Source organism: Oculina patagonica, chromosome 4, assembly GCF_052425735.1.
Source record: "Oculina patagonica isolate OP01 chromosome 4, crgOcupat, whole genome shotgun sequence".
Lineage (NCBI taxonomy): Eukaryota > Metazoa > Cnidaria > Anthozoa > Scleractinia > Oculinidae > Oculina > Oculina patagonica.
Window position 1 is genome coordinate 48,380,975 of NC_135761.1, and position 8,355 is coordinate 48,389,329.

Below are 8,355 nucleotides of genomic sequence, written 5' to 3' on the forward strand. Positions count from 1 at the left end.
GGCCCTATCACTTTTTTGCTTGGGTTGATCTTTGAGGGCTGCAGCTGACATGGATAATTTATGAGTTTACCAATTGAAAGTGACAAAACGCGTCTACTCTTGCATTTGCGCTTCACGAAGACAAAGGCTCAGCAAAGCTGCGGGGCGGCAGTTTAATGTTTTTCACAGTCGTTCTTGCCGAATGGCAAAACACGAATAAGGGGGCTAGGGTGATTTGCCCACACGCTCGACGAACTCCATACTTGCAGACATTTCTCTTAGTGGTTCACTGTGCAAACTCAATCTTCTTCTATTTGTCTTCGTTTTTCCGTTTGAAATTTCAAGAAGGGTGACGAGCTTTTTTTAAAAGTATGCCTAAATCCTTTTGACTATTTAACCAGTTATTGGTGCGATAAGTGAAACAAATTAGATAGTTTCATTATAGGTTCTGTAGGATGTCAACTGCACTGCAATCGAAAATCTCCTTACGAACCAAGATCAGCCAACGGTTCCAAGAAAGCGACGCACTCCACACTGACTCCAGCCAGACTGGAGGTTGGTGCTGGTCCCCAAACTGCCAAAAATTCACTTTAGAAGGGTGTATTATGTGCCCCTTGATTTTATCGTTAGTGCTAATGACTAGCGCTGCAACCAGAGGAGCATCAGCTCCTACGCCTAGATGGAGACCCCCTTGGTTAAAGCTGCTACTTGTGGCGACTATGAGTCGTAGGTGTTGAAGCTGAGTCACTCCTACGCCCAGATGAAAACTTTGTTGGTTAAAGCTGGTGATGACTATGAGTCTCGAATGAGTGAGAGTTCAAGTCTCTTGAAGCACTATACAGCGAATAATGATGTTGAAACTGAGTCGCTACCCCGGGACTTGTAACTAAGTGTTTTGGAAGTTATGTTGAGGAAGGAGGAGATACCGTGTTTCGACGACATTCTGTCGGCGGTAGCCTGCGTTGCAGCCGGCGGTGACAAAGGTTCCAGAACCAGAAAGAAGCTCATTCATGAAGTCCAAACTATCTGTACGCCGCTTGCTGTAGGCCCTGCTACTAGAGCTGCTGGCGAGTGCTCATTCTCATCCTCCCGACTTCTGAAGACGTGGATTAGCTCTAGAATTGTTGATGAAAGGTTAAGCGACCTAGCCGTGGTAAATGGTCACAAGCAGTGTGTCTGTATAGCTGATGTTTCAAGAGATTTGCTGATGTGAAGGAACACGAGAAAACACACACTGAACAAGATCGACCTTTTAAATGCACCCAGTGTAAAAGTGCTTTTATGACAGCAAAGAATTTAAATACTAGTTATGCAACGCTTTCGAGTGGTATACTATGCAATATCCCACGAGTCACTTGTATTTTCTCGGTATACACACGAGCCTTTAGGCGAGTGTGTATGCCAAGAAAATACAAGTGACAAGTGGGATATTCCATAGTATACCACGAGAAAGTGTTGTGTAACTATTTTATACCATGCCATAGAAAATACGCTTACTAAATTTCGTCGAGAATACAATCGCAGCGCACTATGGGAAGGTTGGGTTGAATACCGTCGAATATACAACGGCTTTCCTGTATTTTGATTGGCTGTATTTTCTATGGCATGGTATAAAACAACATATTCTAACACACAGCAAAGAAACACACTTTAAATGCACATTGTGTGGAAAAGGTTTTAGAACGGCAGTCATGCTTAGGAATCACAACAGAGTTCGTAGTGATGAGCGACATTTCAGCTGCGACAAATATGAGAAGCGCTTCAAAACTGCGGCAGAAGCTAAACTGCATCAAAGAGCTCACACTGATGAAAGGCCTTTTCAGTGTAACCTTTATGAAAAGTTCTTTAAAACCTCTGTGAATTTGGGACAACACATCAGAAAAACCCATAGAGATGAAAGGCCATTTAAATGTGATTTGTGTGACATGTCATTCAAAGCAAGGAATAAACTAAAGCGACATGAAACTGTACACAGTGACGAAAAGCCTTGTAAATGTCCTGATTGTGGAAAATGTTACAAGGATATCTCTACTCTGAACAGACACAAACAGGTGCACACGGGCGAAAAACCACACATATGCTCATTATGTGGAAAGGGGTTTAAATCATGTACTCATCTGTCTAAACATTACCAATGTCACAGTGATGAAAGACCCTACAAATGCAACCACTGCGATGTACGATTCAAAACACTCTTTGGCAAACAGAAGCACCTTGTTATACACAGTGACGAGAAGCCATTTCAGTGCAGCGTATGTAAAAAGGTTTGTCAGAATGAGTGCTCCTTGTGTAAAATGTGGTTTAAATCGTCAGAGCAACTGAAAAAGCACTTTAAAACAGGTTCACATTTAAAGTCTTTGGAAGCAATGCCCACAGACAAGAAGCCTTTCAAATGCAGTCAGTGTGAACTCGCTTTTAAGACAACGTCAGAGCTGGATGAGCATGGGAAGGTTCACACTCGTGAGAAACTGTTCGAGTGTTGGTTATGCGGCCAGATGTTTAACACAGAAAAACTCTCACAGCAGCACACCCAGTCATGCATTAACAAGCTTATTAACCCAAGAACAAACATTACAAACAGGCCATAACCTGGTGCTCATCCACAAGAAATCTTAACACATTTCAACATTATTTATCTATTTTTAATTAATTAATTTTTTTTTATTAAGGGTACACAAAATTATCATTTTAATTCTGCCAGCAGGCATGCTAAAGTTTTTCTATTTATCAGTGGTCCCATGTTCCATGGGCAGTTGATATCTTTCTCAAAGTGAAACCAGTTATTTGAGATGGCAACTTGTTCACTAAAGAGAGAAAATCCAATAATTATGTAACTAAAGACCAACTTAATCAGATCAATTATAGAGGGGGGTGAATAGTGGTATGCAAATCTGCCGATCCGTCACAATAGAATGACCGAATCCGTTGATCCGTTGTAATTTAATGACCAAATTCGATTGGAGGTTCCGAAAATCCGTTTAAAAATATGTTTTCGGAATCCGAAATCCGGGCCAAAATCCGTCAATCCGTTTTCCTATTCACCCCCCTCATTATAATAAAGATGGTGATTTTTTAAAAAAATTATCATGCTGACTCACTTGGTGGTTGAATTTTAAGCTCGAATAATGAAGTTGAATTGTTTAACATTGACACAAGCACGAGAGAAAGGAAACATCTACAGACTCGTAGGTAAGTTTCTTTTTCTTAATAATCTCCATATAGAGAGTTTGGGATACATATAACTTATCAATATCCACTGGGTGACGTTTGTCATTGTAGTGATTTTGTTGGAAAATCAGGGGTAAATTCAATAAAAGATTTACAAGCGTAATTTACAAGTGTAGCTTTTGCTTTCAACCTCTAAACAAAAGTTACACTTGTAAATGTTTTATTGAATTGATCCCAGAATTCATCATTCTTGGCGAATTAAAGTTTTTAACATATTTCTTTTATATTAAAGTATTATTTTAAGCTACACTCTGTTCTAACCCTCCCATTTGTCGTATTTTTCTTGATTGTTCAACCCAAGAGAAAAAAAAAAACATGCGAGAAAACTGGGGGTGGGGGATGTAGGGTGAGGAACGAGAAAACTAGAGAGGTGTGGTCGTCTTTGGAGAATAGTGAATTACCGGTTTATTTCTTTGGTTCGCTTTGCTCGATATCCCCACCTCACTTTCTGCAATGGCACTCGTTTCTCTTGCATTGAAAAGATGGGGAGGCTGTGAACGGTTCATCAGGCATTTAATTGCAGAGGTTATCAAAGCCGGGTTAGCGATGTTTCTTATCTCATCCCAGAGTGAAATATATCCTGCTTCCCCTCCCTCAATGAGTTTTTGCTGGGGGCGGGGGTACTTTATCGCGCTACAGAGGCGAACTTGTAGGAGAGGTCTGGGGGTGTTCTCCCCAAGGAAAGTTTGAAAATAAGCTTGTCTAGTACAGTTTTTTTAGCATTTTGGGATAGGAAACCAGGCAGCGAACGTGAAAAAATTGAATATTCGGTGCAGTATATTTTTAGTGAAATATACTTTTTACTCCCTTAGAAACAAACAACTTCCAGCAATTTTTGAGTTCAAAAATATCCTTCTCATCTTTGCAACACGTCGCACAAAGTTCTACACGGTGAACTGCGTGACACATGTCCCTGCATCATGTCTTCTATATTTCCTTCTTAGCACTAGTTAAATTACTAATTTTAAAAACACGAAACAACTTTTTAAAGACATGTTTCGGCATGACTTATGCCATCTTCAGTTTATTGAGAATTTAAAATCTAGAGCTATATATATACCCAAGCTACAAATACAAAAATAGAAATGTATACAAAGTAAAATTACAATAACAAAAGATAATGGTAAAGCCGTTACCAAGTGGCAGGTACTGTCTGGTACTGTCTAGAACAGTAATTACTCACAGTCACAGTGTGAGCTTTAAATCTTCTCCTGTGAAGCAACATTTAAAGATTAAAACTTCCCTCAAAAAAAATTTGCTTATGGCGGTCGCTCGTCCCAAGCCCCCTGAAAAAACACAAGATAAACAACTCTCCACAAGTTATTAATATACTTTTATTGTGCTTGTCGAAAAGAAATTTATTTACATATCTATATAACCTACAGTATCTGCAAATATTAAAACTAATATTATCTACGTAAGTAAGCTTATCTTGTCATTCAGCCATGCGTGTTTTAAGAAAAAAACTTAAGTCCAGGTTTCATTTCCTTGTTGTTCAATTAAGAAAAACACAAAATAAACAAGATTTCAAACATATTTACAAATGGTCACTCAGGCATAAACTAACATTAATAAGAAAACAAAAAACTTTTGAAAGGGAATTGAAGGCTTTCTGTCCCTGTTGACATGCATTCTTGCAAGTTTGGAAGGACTTGAAAGAACTGTGCAAACACACGTCCACTGCACAGCTTGTGTTTCTACACCGCTTTCCTAAAAATCCACTCCTTTTTAATTTCTCAAGTTTACAACGACAATAGTTAACGACAGACGTCATTTCTTTGGCAATGTTTCGATGACCTTGTGACATCATCATCTAGTGCAATATTTATTTCAATACCTGTGTGAAACGTAGTTACAAATAAGAGATGACACTATAGCCTGGTTTTCACTTGCGGCAAAAGCACAAGTAGTTTGTGCCAAGTGAAAACGAACGTCGACATATAAAGCATAAGCACAAGCACACGATGTTTACAAGTTAGAAGGCTCTGTTCTCGACTCAGTTCTCTCGGCAAATATGGCGGCAGAAACGCTTAGGCATCGAGCCGGTTGTTGGCTCTTCTACTCTTGTGAAGAAGAAAGCGAAAGCGATTATGAATGAGGAGGAAAACGAAACTGTCAAAACCAATCATAACCTTCGCCACATTTTTCAAATGCACAGACGCGGGGGAATCTCAGGGAATCTAAAACGAGTGCTTTAATTGGCTAGACGTAAACAATTTTCTTGTGCTTATGCGGTGTTTCGTTTTCACACGAATGCAAGCGCAAGCACAAGAAAAGGAAAAAAATTGATCCTTGTGCTTGTGGTAAAGCAAGTGCTTATGCTTGTGTCGAAGCCGTTTTCAACGAGAAATAATAGCTGTGATGCTTGCGCTTGTGCTTGCTTCGCTTGAAAACCAGTCTCATGGAATGAGGGTACTAAAACGAAAGGTGTCAAGATGGACTCTATTCCTTCAAAACATTTTGATGTTGCCATTATATTATACAGTCCTAACATCAAGTGGCATCACTGTTTTTCGTGGTAGCATCTTTTCAATTGTTTTCAGTATTCATCCCTCCTCGGGTCATCCCACAGCTACGTATAAACCTTTCTTCATGTTAGCAAACATTTGACTTAATGAAGTGATGATGACATTGAAATGTCAACGGTTATGCCTTATAGCTAAGATTCATTCACAATTTGCTTATTCGAAATTTTAATTACTATGCTAAATGAAATATTTCTATGTACATCATTTCCATAGCTTTTTAGTACAGACTTTAACCTTGTCTGACCCTGTACTTGGCGACATAACGCAAAAGAAAAGTTGGTTTAAAACCAGCAAATGAACAAGGTTAGAAGACACTGGATCTTACGAGCAGCGAACATGCGCACACACAAAAACAGAAAATATCCTAAGATATCTAAGATGGCTCCCCTGCTATTCTATTCATTTTCCCTCGGGTCATCTCACAGGTACTTATAAACTGTTCTCCATGTAATTGTTTGTAAACATTTCACGTCATAATGAAGTGATGATGACATTGAAACGTCAAAGGTTATGCCCTCTATAACTAAGTTTCATTCACAATTATTTGCGGATTGGACATTTAAATCAATATGCTAATTCAATATTTTCTAAATAGACTAGTGCACCCGGTATAACTGCGGAGCCACCTTAAATCAAAGCTATTGGGAGAACGAACTGCAATGATTTTAAAAACTTCTTAGATACAGGGTGCTCTCACAGTAACGTTAGTCTTAATTATCTGGATTTTTAAATACACTGTTGGTTAGTAACTCAGAGATCTGGAACACAAAATTTACGGGGACACGAATTACAACCTTTTTTTTGGAACATCTTATTGTCGGCCATGATTAAGAAATTTTCCTAAAGCCCCGAGCAGTTTCCGAGGGTTTGTCAGTTTTAGACTTGACACTAGTTCGAAATGGCCGAAACACCGCAAGGTTAACGTTGTTTTCTTTTACTTGATGTGAGATCCCTCTGTTCTTTTGTTTTGACTCGCCGTAAAGTGTTCCCATAACTCGGTCACAGTCCTACATGTTTTAAACACACAGCGGTCAAACATGAAATACTCAACGCCACTACTGGTTTGTAATTGCCTTGAACTTCGTAAGATTTTAGAGAGTAATGCCCAAAACGTTTTTTGGATCATTACAAAATATTATAGCAACCTGAAGTATAACGCCGCAAAAAACTGCAGTACATAACGGTTGTTAATTTTTTTTCAGCAAATGTTGAAACATTTCGCTTCAAAGTTAAAGACATAAAAAAATTGAGACAGATGTTTTCACTTCCCAGCATCAGTTTTGACGGACAAATGCAAACGCACCTAACATTTGACCACTGTGTGTTTGGTATAACTATACACATAATACATTTCTGTCTAGGTGTGTGGACTTCTGCCATTTTATTCCAAATCAGTTGTATTTGTTCTTATTCTGTTGATCACGTGACTAATTCTCCGTTTCCAGTCTGCCGCTCGTCCTCTTGTTCAGTTTCTGATCCAGTCTCTTGTTGGCCTCTTTGCAGTCGCTGATAGAATCTGACTCAAATCAATGACCCAGGCTGCAGCTCGTCTTCTGATTCATTTTATTACCAAGGATCCGCCCACCACCTCTAGAAGTCCTCTGTTGGCCATTCATCTTCAGGTTCGGGGTTCCCTTCCTCATCCTGTCATAAATCACAAAACAATGCTAAAAACAATCCTCTCTATCAACACACATTGGTCATTACTTGCGGACAAAAACTCGGTTAGCTTAAAAAACTGTTTCCGTTCCCCGCAGTTATTTATATTATATAAAAGCTTGCAATAAAAAAGCTTTTCTATTAAAACGCTTTTAGCAAAAAACAAAGATCACTTACTAACAATGCCTATAAAAATTACTAAGAATTCAAATGTTTTTATAATTTAGAGATACGGTGGAGCCACAATGATCACATAATTATCGAGGTATGCTAAATATCCATAACCCATGCGACATTAATAAAAAGGTATTTTTCTTCTTTGTTGTGGAAAACGGTACTCAAAAGCAAACTTTTTTGGTAAATAGCCTCAGCCTTTAAGGGATTCAGTCTTCTTCGCAGCCATCTTTTTGGGTCAGTCTAAAGGAGCCTGGTAAACGAATTAATTTCTACCCGAATATACATGTTGTTCTATATGATGGTAAAATATTGACAAATCTTAAAAGAAATCTGTAACAGGCGTCTACAAGTTTATTCACTAGTCTTTGATATTTAACTTTCGGCTAAAACCGATTGCCGGGCGTAGACTACAGTAGCGCTAATGGAAATTCTCTTTAAAAAAATATATCCCCTCAGGCTTTGGAAAACGCAAAAACAATGTAATTTCTGGTCAGGTTTGGATTTTTTTTTAATTAAAGAAGTGAAAGGTATTTTCGTTCAAAAATTCTCTTCACTAAAAAAAGTATGCAAGCAAAGATTTAAAGATATTATCTTTAAATCTTAGTTTTGCGGGTTTTTTTTCGGGTAATCTTTTGGTTTTCCACAATAATATTCTTTCATGTAACAAAATGTAATAGACCTTCCACTGATTATTAGCTACGGGTCTTTCAGTGAAGCTTAAACAGTCATAAAAAGGCGGGTGATAGATTTCTTGAAATTTAATTTCTATTTCACAAACATTAAA